The sequence below is a fragment of the Furipterus horrens genome, unplaced genomic scaffold, assembly GCF_987537825.1.
Source record: "Furipterus horrens unplaced genomic scaffold, mFurHor1.1.pri manual_scaffold_7, whole genome shotgun sequence".
Classification (NCBI taxonomy): Eukaryota; Metazoa; Chordata; class Mammalia; order Chiroptera; family Furipteridae; genus Furipterus; species Furipterus horrens.
In genome coordinates, this window is record NW_028327177.1 from 97750519 (window position 1) to 97764352 (window position 13834).

The 13834-nt window shown below is 41.6% G+C and overlaps 1 protein-coding gene across 5 annotated transcripts in view; it reads left to right on the forward strand.

The window, feature by feature from the left end:
- Window positions 1–534: 534 nt before the first annotated feature.
- Window positions 535–13834, forward strand: part of SFMBT1 (Scm like with four mbt domains 1) — a 124466-nt gene continuing 111166 nt past the window's right edge. For 4 of the 5 annotated variants that reach the window (XM_090284031.1, XM_090284027.1, XM_090284030.1 and 1 more), the window contains exon 1: window positions 1562–1625. The gene's annotated coding sequence lies outside the window, so the exon portion shown is untranslated. Of the gene's footprint in view, window positions 990–1561; window positions 1626–13834 lie in introns of those variants that run through there. The other variant, XM_090284028.1, reaches the window with a different exon arrangement.

The window sequence follows — 13834 nt, forward strand, 5'->3', positions numbered from 1 at the left end:
ATACATAAACAAAAGAAAAATGTGAGAGTAGCAAACATAAATGAGAATGTGTGGTTGCAACAATGTAAACACATGTATATAGATGGGAGGTTTTATTAGTAGAAAGTTGCATTCCGTAGGAGTATTATGGATACTTTATATTTTTTACGATATTCTTTCTCTCTGGTTGTCATATCGTCTTTTCAGTGGCGGTAAAGTAAAATAAAAAATCTGGTCTTTGAGCAAGTTTGTCAAGTGGGGTAATATTTCCCAGCGCGGTGGTGAGGTCAGTGGGAAGTGGACTCAGCCCGCGTCTGGCACCACAGACCTCTTTCTTGCGTTGGGCGCCTCCTCCTTCCTGAAAGACAGGAGTAATCAGCACCCTTTCCGACACCTCTCCCCCAAGTATCCTCCAGGGCCGGGGAGTCCGGGCACTCCTGGGTCAGTCCCCGCGGCGCAGGGGCTCCATTCTGGAGGGAACATTCCAGAGCAGGCGGGGATAGGGATGTCCCATCGGCACCTGCGCCCGCTGGCTCAGGGACGAGCTCTGGGAACAACCGCCGGTGGGCACCTCCAGTTTCCTGCGATTTGCGGCCACCAACGAACTTCTGTCCTGACCCCGGGCCCTTGGCTCTCCTCGATTTCGGCAGCTGTCTCGTGCCCTCCCCGGGGCCCCTCGCGGCAGGAAAACTCGGATTTACGAGGCGCCTCCTGCGGAAGCCTGGAGACTTCGAGTGAGCCTAAGCATCCGAATCTGACTTCGCAGACGGGTGCATTTGGGTGCCCTTTCAGGTCTCAAAGGACACGCCAGACTTCCGACGTGTGCCAAGCGGGCGGACGCAGCCTTCTCCAGCAGCAACACGTACCCTTCTAGGATCAGGCTGCCGCCCCAGCCAAATTGCCGGAGGCGGTCACGCGCGGAGGACAGCGGTGAGTTTCGTCCCAACCCAGACGCCGGGACTGACCGCGGAGACAACACTGGGTTTTCTTGGCTCCATCCACAACCCGAGGTGAGGTGTGCGGGTGTGAGCAGGAACAGAGTGGGCGCTGACTCCCAGGGGTAGCATCTTCTCGTCAGGGCCTGTCTGCGGGGGGCCAAAGCGCTGTCGGGGGTCAGAGGCATTGGCGAGTGCCCTGCGCCACGGCCCTGGGGGTGTCTGCGGCAAGTTGTGGGCTGGTGGCACAAGGGGCGGGGTTGGTTGGCGGCTTTGGACCCCACCACTTCAGTCCTTGGAGGCCCGCATTCCCTGCTGGACGAAACAACTAACGGGCATCTTTGGAGAGGCCGTTCTGCGGGGCGCCACGAGCGCGCTGCGCGAGGGGCGCGGGCTGCCGGGAGGAGCGCGGGTGGGGGGGGGGGGCGCGGGCGCATGCGCCCTGCACCCGTGCCATATTGGAATGAGTCGGAGCGCGGAGCGCTGCTGCCACTGCCGCCTCCGCCGGAGCGCGGGTGGAGGGGGGCGGGGAGAGCTGCCGGCCGCCCCGCTCCGCCGAGCCCAGCAGGAAGGAGGGCGCCAGCGGGCGAGCGCGGGCGGCGTGAACAGAAAAAGCGCCCGTGCTGGGAAACGAGAAGAAGGAAAGAAAGAAAACGAGCGCGAGAGGGGAAAGGCGAGCGATTGAGGAGCGCGCGCGAAAACTCCCGGCAGGTAAAAAAGCGGGGCTGCCGGCTGGGCCTTCCCGCGCGGCGGCCTGAAGGGGCGGCGGCAGTGGCGCTGGGGCGGACTGCACAGCACCCCGTCGACGCGGCGGCGCAACTTTGCCAACGAAACCGCAGGGAGCCAAAGGGCGGCGGGTGCTCGGGCTGAGGCGCCAAAGGTGGCACATTGGGAGTGGGGGCGGTAGGGGGGACCGCAGCGTCCGCGCGCAACCTAGCGCGCCCCCGCGGCCCCGCGCGCCTGGCTAGTCGGGCTACAGGAGCGCGCCTGGGCTCCTTGCTGCGGCGGGGGGCTGCAGCTGAGGCCGGCTGCTCTGGGCCGACACCTCAGGCGCGCGGCAGCCCTGGGGTGTGAAAGGAAAGTGACCGGCGGGCTGTACCGGCTAACGCCCAAGTTCCCCAGCTCTGGGCCCACCACACGCCCCTCCCCGCTCGTCCGGCGCTCCCGCCCTTCGAGCCCCCGCGGACCCGCCCCCGGGGCTCGCTCCAGGGCCGGGGCGCGAACCCGCAGCAGAGGCCGGGGGCGCGCCGGTCCGAACTTCGGAGGGCCGAGGTGGCCGCTGCGCGGTGGCGGAGCGTCTAGAGGCCACCGCTACCGGTTGCTTCGGGCCGGCGTGGTGGACTGAGCGGGCCTCCCTGGGCCGCGCTCGAGCGGGCCTTGGGCTCGCCGGGCCCCGGGCCCCGACCTGCCACTCGGGAGTCCGCAACCATTTCGATTTCTGTTCTTGAAGTCTGGTTTTGGAGACAGAAAAGGAGGCAGTGGAGAGGCCAGCAGGGTGTCTGGAGAAGCAAGGCCTGCTATGTGGGGAGCAGATAACGCCTTCTGAGAACAGAAATAAATTCCCGCGGAAAGGATGTATGTTATGTTAAGTTTTTCACAAGATGTCAGCTGTTCGCTGGCGTCTAAAACTAAGCCCTAAAGCACAGGTCACTTATCGGTCTTGTAAGGTGCTGGGAGTGCAGTAGGACACTCCTGTCAGAGGCGATTTTTATTTAGTGGGGGTTCTTCCCGGGGGACCAGTCAAAGCGGTGCTGAGGACCGGCCCCGAGCCATGTTTCCTGTGCCCTACTTAGCAGTGATGTCGTTTGAGAACCAAGTAACCATCAAAGAGATCTGAAAGGAAGTAAGATGTATTTTGTCAATCCCTGCATTGTCTTGAACTGCTTTTTATGGTGTCATACTGACTTTATTGCATCGGAAGAAAAATGTCTGAAAATGTAATTGTTCATTTGCCAACTGTCTGGAGAGGAAGATGAGTGGTCTCTGTGTGTACTTTGGGGCCTGTTGGCGATGTTTTGAGGGATGTGTTCAATCCTCTGGGCCACAGGGTAGATTCAGAGTTCAGATTTGTTTACAGTGTCAGTAAAGTAACGGCCTGGTGCACACGGGAGGGGCCCGAGACCAGGAAACAGGACGTTTTTCACTCGCTGCCTTATCTTGGGTAGTCTCTCACCCTTTGTAGATATGGTTTTCCTTATTTGCAGAATTAGAGGATGAATAGATCATGCTTCTCTGTGCTTTCAGTTCTAAAACTCGGTGACTTTTAAACATTAAAGATAAAAAAATCAGTTGATATTTTAAAATGTTCTACATAAGAGTGCTCACAATATTCATCTTTATTAAAATACATTTGGAGAAAACATCTCGGTGGCTATAGCTAAGATGATTTTATGTCATTTATTACCTTAACAAAGACATTTAAAAAAATATTTCATTGTGTTTTTAAAATTATCTAGTTTTTGAAAAGTGAGGTCTAACTTACCATAAGAACCTTAAGAGTTCAGTGCAATAACTTTTCACGTACGTGTGTACCTGATAACCACACTCAGATCAAGGTAGAAAACATTTTTAGCCTCCCAAAGGGCTCCCTTTACATTTCCTGCCACTCAATAAGACCTTCCTGCCTACCCTGGGCAACCACCACTGATGAGTTTTGTTTCAAAACAGGACCCTTTGGGGATAAAAGGAGGCAATATTAATAATTAAGCTGAAGGACAACAGGCATGTAAATCTGAAGTTAAGATTATTTTGTCATGAACCTAAAAATGCTTTTATAACAGTTCTTGTGATTTTTACTGTCTAGAATAACTAAAAACTCTGCTCTTGGAGACTTCTTATTCAGAAGGTCGCTTTTTAGCTGAAGCAATACTTGTAGGTTTGGATCTGTGGTTCCTGGGACTCCTTGGGGTTACAGACCCAGTATTAATGTACTACTTCCCATTTTTGGAATACAGGTATACTTGCAGTCAGTAAATTTGAATTGCGAACTTTCCCAGAAAGTCATTTTAAGGTGTCAGTGGATGAATCAGTTCTTAAACTCAGGAATTTGTTGAGAAAATTGAATGAAAGTTGACTTTTTTAAAGCTCAGTGAATTAAAGAATGTGGGTATAAAACTTTTAACATTTTAGATGACAACAAGCAAATTGATTTATATATGCAGAATATTTGGTCTATAAAATTATTAAAACTCTAGCAATGAAAGCAAAAACAAAAAGTAACTAAAAATTATGTCAGGGGTGGTTTTTTAAAAAAATTTCAACATGAGAAAGATACCTTTTTGTATTAGACCTCTAGGAAGTTGGGTTTTTTAATATTCTCCACTGATGCAAGTACTTCAATTTGTTTATCCTTCACAAATGCCATTTAATATATTTTTGTACCTTGTTTCTGTTGCTAAAGCAGTGGAGTTAGAGGTTTTAAGTGTGTTTTTTACTGTGAGGACACCTGTGTAACAGAAAGTTCGGAACAGTGTAAGACCTGTGGGAGGGATGTATGGGGCATAGTCCACCAAGTTCAAAGATTTTCTTTTGTGAAATAACTGTTTTCCTGTGACTAGGTTAGCTATCCAGTTGGGTAACAGCTAAGCTGGATTTGCTCACTCTGTCCCACGATTCAGCATCATTAGCCAAGAGAGTAATTGATGATTGAGTTATTGATCAACCCTCTTTTTTTATTTCTTAGCTTTTGCATTATTAGATATTTAATTTAAAACTTAGTAAAAATTTAAGAATGCAACTATAAAGATGTACAATAAGTAACAGAAAATACATATAATAGAGAACTTCCTCAAAAGGAATATAGCCTATAATATTGTAATAATTATATGTGGTGCCAGGTGCATACTGGAAATATGGGGGGAACACATTGTAAAGTATATGACTATCTAACCACTGTGCTGTACACCTGAAACTAATATAAAATAATATTGAATGTAAACTCTAATTGAAAACTATTTAAAGTGATTTTTTTAAAAAGAGAATTTTCTCTTGATATTTGTTTCCTTGTAAACTTTGATTTTTCTCTTTAAAAATATTTTGCCTATCCATAATCTTCTTCCTTCTGTAGGGTACTTTTGCTTTCACAGTGGTAATTAGACTAGGCTTAACTATAGAATGATGGTGTAAAAGCAGATATTGTTTGACTCAAAAGTCTGTAGGAACCCTGGCTGCTGTGGCTCAGTGGATTGAGCGTCGGCCTGTGAACCAAGTGTTGCTGGTTCAGTTCCCAGTCAGGGCACATGACTAGGTTGCACATCAGGTCCCCATTTGGGGGCGTGAGTGAGAGGCAACCACACAGTGATGTTTCTCTCCCTCTCTTTCTCCTTTCCCCTCTCTCTAAAAATAAATAAATAAACTAACAAATACATAAAAAAATTATTTTTATAAAAAGTCTGTGGAAAAGTTGAACTTTTGGCTTTTTAATAATAACTTCATGTTATATTCACATTAAATTAAGGAATACAGACTAAATAAGCAGAAGACCATTATGTAGGCAGGTAATTTGAATGCTAAATATTTTGATATTAAAATTTTCCAAAACTTTACTTGCTGGAATTATTTGTCAGTTAGCCAATATTTCAGAGTAAATGAGAATAAAGAACATGTAATCAGTAAATGGTACCTCTTTGTTATGGCAAGAAGGTTTTCCTTTAGTAAGTAGCATTTATTATCTTGACTGATGTTCTGTAATTGAAAAAATATTTCTCCTTATACATAGTTGTTGAATTGGATGAAAGTCTCTGGGAATTTCGGTTACCTGGGAGATTTTGAAACATTAGACATCGGGGAGTGGGATTTTGATATGACTGTATGCTTTCTTCAGGTGGTACTAGCTTCATTGAAAAATGATTTAAAATAGAAAGGATGTGGTGAGGTTGTTGCAAGTTCATTTTAAAACTTTACAAAAGTTGGAGAGAGGATAAGAACAAAGACAAGTTATTAATAGAAAATTTATTACATCATTGCAGAAATTTTAACAATTTTTTAAACCTTTGCCTATAACTCAGAGGCACCTGATGATTTGTATATTAATTATTTTCTAGTTTCCTTTTTTTAAGAAGATGATTATAACCTTATTCAGCTTTCTTTAAATGATCACTCAAGGACATAATTTAAAAATAAAAAATGTAGTCTATATATTGTGCTAAAGGATAAAGTCCCTCTTGAACTTTGTGGTTTGATAGTTGAGTAGTTTCAGAGCCAAGCACTTGGCTCGGCAGGGAGAGACTATAAAGTGGCATCTTTGACTGTGTATAGTGCTACATGTAGGTTCCTTTTAAAGTTTTTGCTTAATCTAGAGAAGGTTGATTACTAGACCGATTTGAGGCAGATAGGGCACTTGAGAGTACCTGCTTGGTCTGGAAAGTAGGTTCTGGACATTTGGAGAAAGTCTTACATGAGAGATGGAAGGTAGTTTGTTGTCACTTGCAGGACAGCCATATTTGGAATGACAACATGAGGTGGGCTGAGATATGCAGCAGTTATTAAAATACCTCAGGAGTTTTACCCAATGAGATTCAACTTAAAAGTGTTAATCAGTAGTCAACAATATTGTGATAACTTTATGCGGTGACAGATGATGAATTAGTGGGGTGATCACATTGTAAGGTATAAGAATGTTGAATAACTATATTGTACACCTGAAACTATATAACCAGTATAAGATTGTATACCAACTATACTTGGATAAAAATAAACTTAAAAAAATAAAGTATTTATTAACAAGTATTTTGATTTGAATTCTAAGTTACTATTTTTACTCTGAATAGTTTTTTAAAAAGTGTGTGAGATGGCTGCTCAATGTAATATATGCTGAATGGAAAGGCCACTGATTTTTCATTTCTTTTCACAATAATTTGCTACCCAGATTAGGGTATTTTCTGGTCTCTGAATTTTTCCTAGTGTTCTTTCTTATGGATCAGTTTCTGTAGAAAATATGTTTTTCTTGTTAAAAGTAGTATATGGTAATTTGGAATCATAATGATAGGAAACCATTTTGACTCACTTTTACTCATGTAATTATAAAGTAACCTTGGAGTGATTAGATGATGATAACACAGATGCACTTAACATATCACCTGTCTAGAACAGTAAATAAAGAGGAAGTAAATTTTCATTATTTAAAAAAAAGTTAAGTTTTTAAGTTGTGGTAAAATATACATAAAATTTACCATTCTAAGGTATACTATTCGGGGGCATTAATACATTTAAAGTGTTATGCAATTCTCACCACTATTTATTTGTAGAACTTTTTTTCATCTCCCCAAACTGAAATTTGTATTTATTGATAATACTTGGTTGGCCAAAAGGTTCATTTAATTTTTCCTTTATGATGGCTCTAGTAGTGCTTAGTTGTCTTTAACTTTATTTGAAACAATTTTGTTAGATTGTATTGCGACAGCTGTCATATCAGCCTGCATTTAAGAAAAATTTACCAAATTGGAAGATTTTTGTGCAGCCATTTTAATAGCGAAGATGGAAGAAAATACACAACATTTTCAGTGTATTATGCTTTATTATTTCAGGAAAGGTAAAAATGCAACTGAAATGCAAAAAAGATTTGTGCAGAATATGGAGAAGGTGCTGTGTTGATCGAACGTGTCGAAAGTGGTTGGGGAAGTTTCTTGGTACTATTTACATTTTGGCCAAATAATTCTCTGCTGTGGGGCTGTCTTTAATGCATTGGAAGATGTTCAGAAGTACCCTGGCCTCTACCAACTAGAAGTCAATAGTGGGAGATAGCTGACATGCTCAAAATATCCAAATCAATAAAGTTATTGGTGAAAATGAAAAATGTCTTATTTTATGGAAAAAAACATAGGGACTTTGTGGCAATCCAACAACTCCTCATTTCCCTCTCCCCCAGCAACCACTGTTCTACTTTCTGACTGTGAATTTGCTCCGGCTCCTCATATAAGTAGAGTCATACAGTATTTGTCCTTTTGTCAGTGGCTTATTTCATTTAGCATAATGTCCTCATTGGTCATTCGTACTGTATGTGTGTGCCAGAACTTCTTTGTGAAGAAATACATTGAAGAAAAATTTCCACAGCTGGTAAAATAAGGGTCACAGAACCCTGTACATTAGTTCACCTCACTTGGAAGAGCTTGGTAGGTATCCAGCAGAGCTGTGGGGACCATGTACCCTTTCCTTAGATACGGTTCCAACACAGTCATGGGAATGAAAGAGAGATGTAAGCAGAATATGACAGCAGTATAGAAGACAGGGAAAGTATAAAAGCAAAGGTCGCAACAGTCTTAAGATCTCATCTGGACAGGGAGAGAGAGCCTGTGGGTCTTAGCATTATCGTCTTACTGTGTAATTACTGATGTTGGCCTAAGCAAATCATTCTATCCAACACAAGTTAACCAAAAAAGTCTGTGTGTTCGGAGTTGTAAAGAAGCCTAAAGAAGCCTTCAGCTACCTGAGAGATATGATTATTCAATGACTCATTCCCCATATGTTTCAGTTAGTAGAGGTTTTGCCTTATTTCACTGTCTTTTCTGTATTAATGGAAAAATAGTGAGTATTTAAAGAGTCCCAATAGCCTACCTAATAATGGTAAATGTATAATTAATGCTTTATATTTTAATTTATTATATTACTTTAAACTGTATTTGTGAAATATAGATGTACAGTCATAGGGGTAGAGAAAGCAAGTGGACAAAATTAAGGATAATGAAAAGAGCAGTTAATTATTTTGAAAATAGCTTAAGAGGTGTAAGTTTTTTCCTTTATTATTGTTTGCTTTCGTTTTTAATACCTGTATTAGCATAGTAAACATGGAGTGAGTTTCCTCACCAGGGGGAGGGCAGACACCTTAGAGCACCTATTGATCACCTGCTCCCACTACCTTTTTGACAAGAGTATTTTTGACTACAGTATTCCCTCACTTATCACGGGTATTACATTCTAGACTCCCCCCGCGTTAGGTGAAAATCCGTGAAGTAGGAAGCTTACATTTATTTTAGTATTTATATATATTTTAAGGCTTTATAAACCCTTCCCACACACTTATAAACTGTTTCCAGTCCCTTATTAACCTTATAGCGAAAAATCCGCGATAAAGAATTAAATATAATATTTTAAAAAATCCTGCGATAGTATTTTGAAACCCATAAAGAAGTGACAGTGTCATGAAGCCTGATTTTGTGTGTGTGTGTGTGTATGTGCTCACGCACACGCATGTGCCTCAAATTACTACTTAGTTCTTAAGATTGGAGTGGTTGTTTCCTAGAGTTAGTAAGACTTTTCTGAAAGTATGTTTGTTAGGCAAGACACTGTCTCTGGGATATTAACACCTTTTTTTACACCATTCTGTCCTTATTGTATATCATTATACTCCTTGAATTGGCAGTTAAATACTTTGAAAAATCTAGTTTATATACCAGAGACAGTTTGTTAATCTGTAAAATATGAATTGGAGTTTCTAAGTAAATTCTTAAAGAAGATATCCTTTCTTTTTAAAAAAATAGGTAAGAGTTCTTGCCAGTAATATGGTTTCCTTTTGGTTTTTAATTTTTATTATTGAGCAAAATGGGTAGAAGTAGGTAGTCTAGTAGCTAAAGCTAGGAATCTGAAAAACTTAAGGTGTTTTGTTGTTGTTATGGTCATTTATGATACTTGAACCTCTTGACCTCTTAGTGTAATTAATATTTACTGTTTTTGTTTTGTTTTTCTTTTAAAGTTCATTTTTCAGTCCTCAGTCATGAGTTATATTTGCATTTATAATACACATAGTTTTTTATTGCTAATACAAGTAACACTGTGTACAAATTGGGAATTAAACTTAGAACTACCCTTAGGCTTAACTGCACCTGGTTTTCCTCAAGGGCACAGAGTGGCTCCCGGGTGAACTGAGAGTAATTTTATATGCCTCTGTTGCCAGACCCCTGTAGTGGCTGTGACAAGGGAAACAGGGCAGGGTGGCCTCTTCTGGCCTTCCTTTTTGAGTGGGTCTCACTTCTCTGCAGTGAGTGCTTAAGGAGGGCTCTGTGATTCTTATAGCTAGACCCAGGGTTCTGAAGACCGCCCCCCATCTCATTGACTTTAACCCTGATTTTGGGTTCCTATTAACTTTAGCTGAAAGGAGGAGCTTTTTCCAGAACAGCTGTACCAGTGAAATCTTAGGTTTTGGTGCTGTATTTTCTCTTAGTCTCCTGGAGGGGCTTCCCTACTCTTCCCGTCTCATCTTCGACCTCTTTGCAACCTCCTTTTTCTCTCAGAGTTTCAGCCCCTTTGGGGCTGGACCCATTGTCTAATCTTCTGTTTTCTGCCCAATACCCTTTACTTTGGCTCCCTTGCCTTTCTGAGGCCTCTGCTGTGTAGAATACCACCTCTAACCAGTCTAGCCTGTGCCCACTCTGCCCCTGGATACAGATCTCCACACATCCAGGTCTTCTCTCGAAGTGGCCCTTAGTGGCTCCACTTGGTCCTGTCTTGAGTCAGACCTTTTTTTTGTGCTTTCTGTGACCTTTTCAAACCCTCTCGTTTCTCTTTTTGCACCTCTCAGTGAATTCATCCACATTTAGACTTTACTTAGGTCTGCTGTTCTACACCTCTCTGTTGAGCTTCAGATGCCTTTGTTCTCTGCTGTTTGGACCTCTCCAATTTGGGTGCCTCACAGTCCCAGACGGAATCCCTCCTTCTACCCTAAAGCTGCTGTTCCTCTAGGAGGCTTGTCTCCCTGGGTCTCTTTCTTTACATTCCTCCTCAGTGAATGGTGTTTGTTTTGTCCCCTGGCAACTTTCCTGTGGAACTTGGAGTCTTATTTTGAGTTACCAACCTCTGACTTAAGAGTGTGCAGTTCTGACTCCTTGGCTTTCAAATATTTTTTTAAAGCTATGCAACTCTTTGTTTAAATGAAATCTTTCTAGGAAGCCCCAAATAAAGAAAACTAGAGTTCTGGTGGAAGGGGAGTGAGGGACCTGTTCTGCCAGGTAAGCCACCTTAGGCTACATCCTTCCCTTTGAGCTCTGTAAATGGAGCTCCCTGGAGTTGCTGGCTGGAGTGCCCTGAGGGCATTCTGCACGTTTGAAAGCTGGTATCTGTTCTCTACCCCACCTCTTTTCCATTGATTTTCTTTGGAAATTTTTATTTTTAGTGTACTGATAAACATAAAATCAGTGCCATTGATGAATCTTGCCAAGGAAAAGGAAAGCCATTTTGGAAAGTGAAACTAGGTATTAAAAAGAGCAAGCTCTATTAAATGTTTCAAAAATACTAAAGCGTTCCTTTCAAAACTGATGTGTCTCTGTTAACTTTTTCTTTAATGCTGCATCTCTACAACATGAATATTTTATTTTATTTCCCAGTATAGCAGATGTATTCAATTCATACTATAACTATAATGCTATATATATTTTGCTGTGAAAAAATAATAAACCTTGTTCAGTTGCCTCTTATTCTCTGTCTTTCCTATTCAGTCTGTCCAGCACACTGGGACCAGATAGACTTTTCTAAACTAACTTGATTTTATCACATTAAAATATCCCACTATCACCATGGTAAAGTCCAAACTTCTCAGAAAGACACACAGAATGCTTGAAGAGCTTCTCCCCAGTCACTGAACAACTTATCTCCCTCCTACAGGTGCTCTCACTAAATGTTGAGACCACACTCTTCTGTAAATTCTTTCCTGCGGATGTTCCTCTGCCTACATTGTCCTTCCACTAATGCAGCTCTCCCAAAATGTCAATCTGGCATGGACCACTTTCTTACTTTTTGCCATATTTGATTACAATTATTTTAATATTAAAAAAAAATTTTGACTTTTTAACCTAAATTTTATAAAGTATTATTACATTTTAAAATTAAAAATAATGATTACACAATGTAATACCACTCAGTCGTAGAAAAAAGAAGGACCTCTTACCCTTTGTGACAACATGGATGGAACTGGAGAACATTATGCTAAGTGAAATAAGCCAGTCAGAGAAAGACAAGTACCGTATGATCTTACTCATGTGGAATCTCATGAACAAACTGAACTAACAAACAAAATAGTGATGGACTGATAGATAGAGAGCAGGCTGACAGCTGTGCGGGGTGGCTGGGTGCGGAGGGTGGAAGGATTAGCCTTTTCTCAAAAAGGGAAAAACTCATGATATGGACAACAGTATTGTGATTGCTGGGGTTGGGGAATGTGTGGAGGGAGGTGGAGGAGAGTATGGGGAGGATAAATGGTGGTGGGTGGAAACTTGACTTGGGGAGTGAACACACAGTACAGAGTGCAGATGATGTGTTGTAGAATTGTGCACCTGAAACCTGTATAATTTTGTTAACCACTGTCACCCCACTAAATTCAATAAAAAGGAAAAAAAAATGAAATACAAGTAATAAATTTAATCAGTTTAGACAATGGATTTTTTGACTCTGATACCAAAAGCAAAAGCAACAAAAGCAAAAATAAACAAGTGGGACTACATCATGATAATGGCATTGTGATTATATGGAAGAATGCTCTTATTCTTGGGAGATGCAAGTTGAAGAGTTTTAAGGTGAGGTATCATGATGTCTTTAACACTTTCAATGGCTCACAAAGTATATACAGGGGTGGGCAAAAGTAGGTTTACCGTTGTAAGTAAAAATTTATTGTATTATTATTTATTATTGTGTTATTTGTATTACACAGTAAACCTACTTTTGCCCACTGCTGTATATATGAATGCACATTTATAGAAAGATAAAACAAATAAGGAAAAATTTAATAATTAAAAAATTTAAAAATATATTTACTTTTAAAGAAAGGGGAAGGGAGAAAAAGAGGGAGTGAAACATCATTGTGTGAGAGAGATACATGATCAGTTGCCTCTTGCACACCCTCAACTGGGGACCTGGCCTGCAATCCAGGCATGTGTCTTGACAGGTAATTGAACTGGTGACTTTTCTGTTTGCAGGCTGGCACTTAATCCACTGAGCCACACCAGTCAGAGCTAATAATTTTTGAATCTGGTGGAGACTATTTGGAATATTTAAAAAATCTCTGTTTGAAGTTTGATAGTTTGAAGTTCTAATGCCAGCTCACAATGGGTAACACATGAATATAGTCATAGGCCAACTTTTTTGTTTGTTTGTTTTACCTTCTGGAAAAGTTTATTGCAGGCATAAGAAGCTAATTTTAGAACTTATCTTTACTTCTTTTTATAACATTCAAGAAGATATAGACCCTAAGAAATAAGAAACTGAAAGGACAAATTTATGAGGCATATTTTCTCTTAATGCCTTTACCTTTTTTACTCAGCCCTGCAATACCCCTTCCCTGTGACAGCTGTCAGTCTGTTTCTTCTCTATGTGTGAGACAGACCGATTTGTTAAAGTGACATGTAGACTATTGCATTTCAGTGTTGTAGGAAAACCAAATAATTGAACTTCTTAAATAGCCTTATTTAAGCAATACTTGTGAAGTTGTAGTTGGAAGTTTTATATGTTACCCCCCCCCCCAATTCCACCTTAATTATCTTACATAAATGCTTTAAAAGAGTCTTTAGTGGTTCCTAAATTTTCTTGTGTCCCACCAGTGGTATGGCTGTTACGCTTAGAGGAATGTACTAAGGAGTTCCTTGCCTGTCCTGTGAGACTCAGGTCTTCTGTGAAGTCTTTCTTCCTGGACTTCCCCCAGGCTGGATTAACTACCATTCGCCCTGGGTGTTCACAGCATTCTACATATTCCACTCTTCGGGATACTACAGTTGGAATGATTTGTTCAGTGTTTCTCATGTCTAGCAGCCTGTGAGCTCAAGGTCAGAAACCCTGTTTTATTCCTCATCAGTACCTTGCACATAACTTCATAGAGAACAGACTGTAGATAAATGAAGGCACAGAAGCAATACTGCAGCACCACGATTTATAATACTGCTTCTGCTTGAAAGTGTGTTCTAAATGAGAAACTATTGTTTAATCAGATCCTATCTTGCTACTCC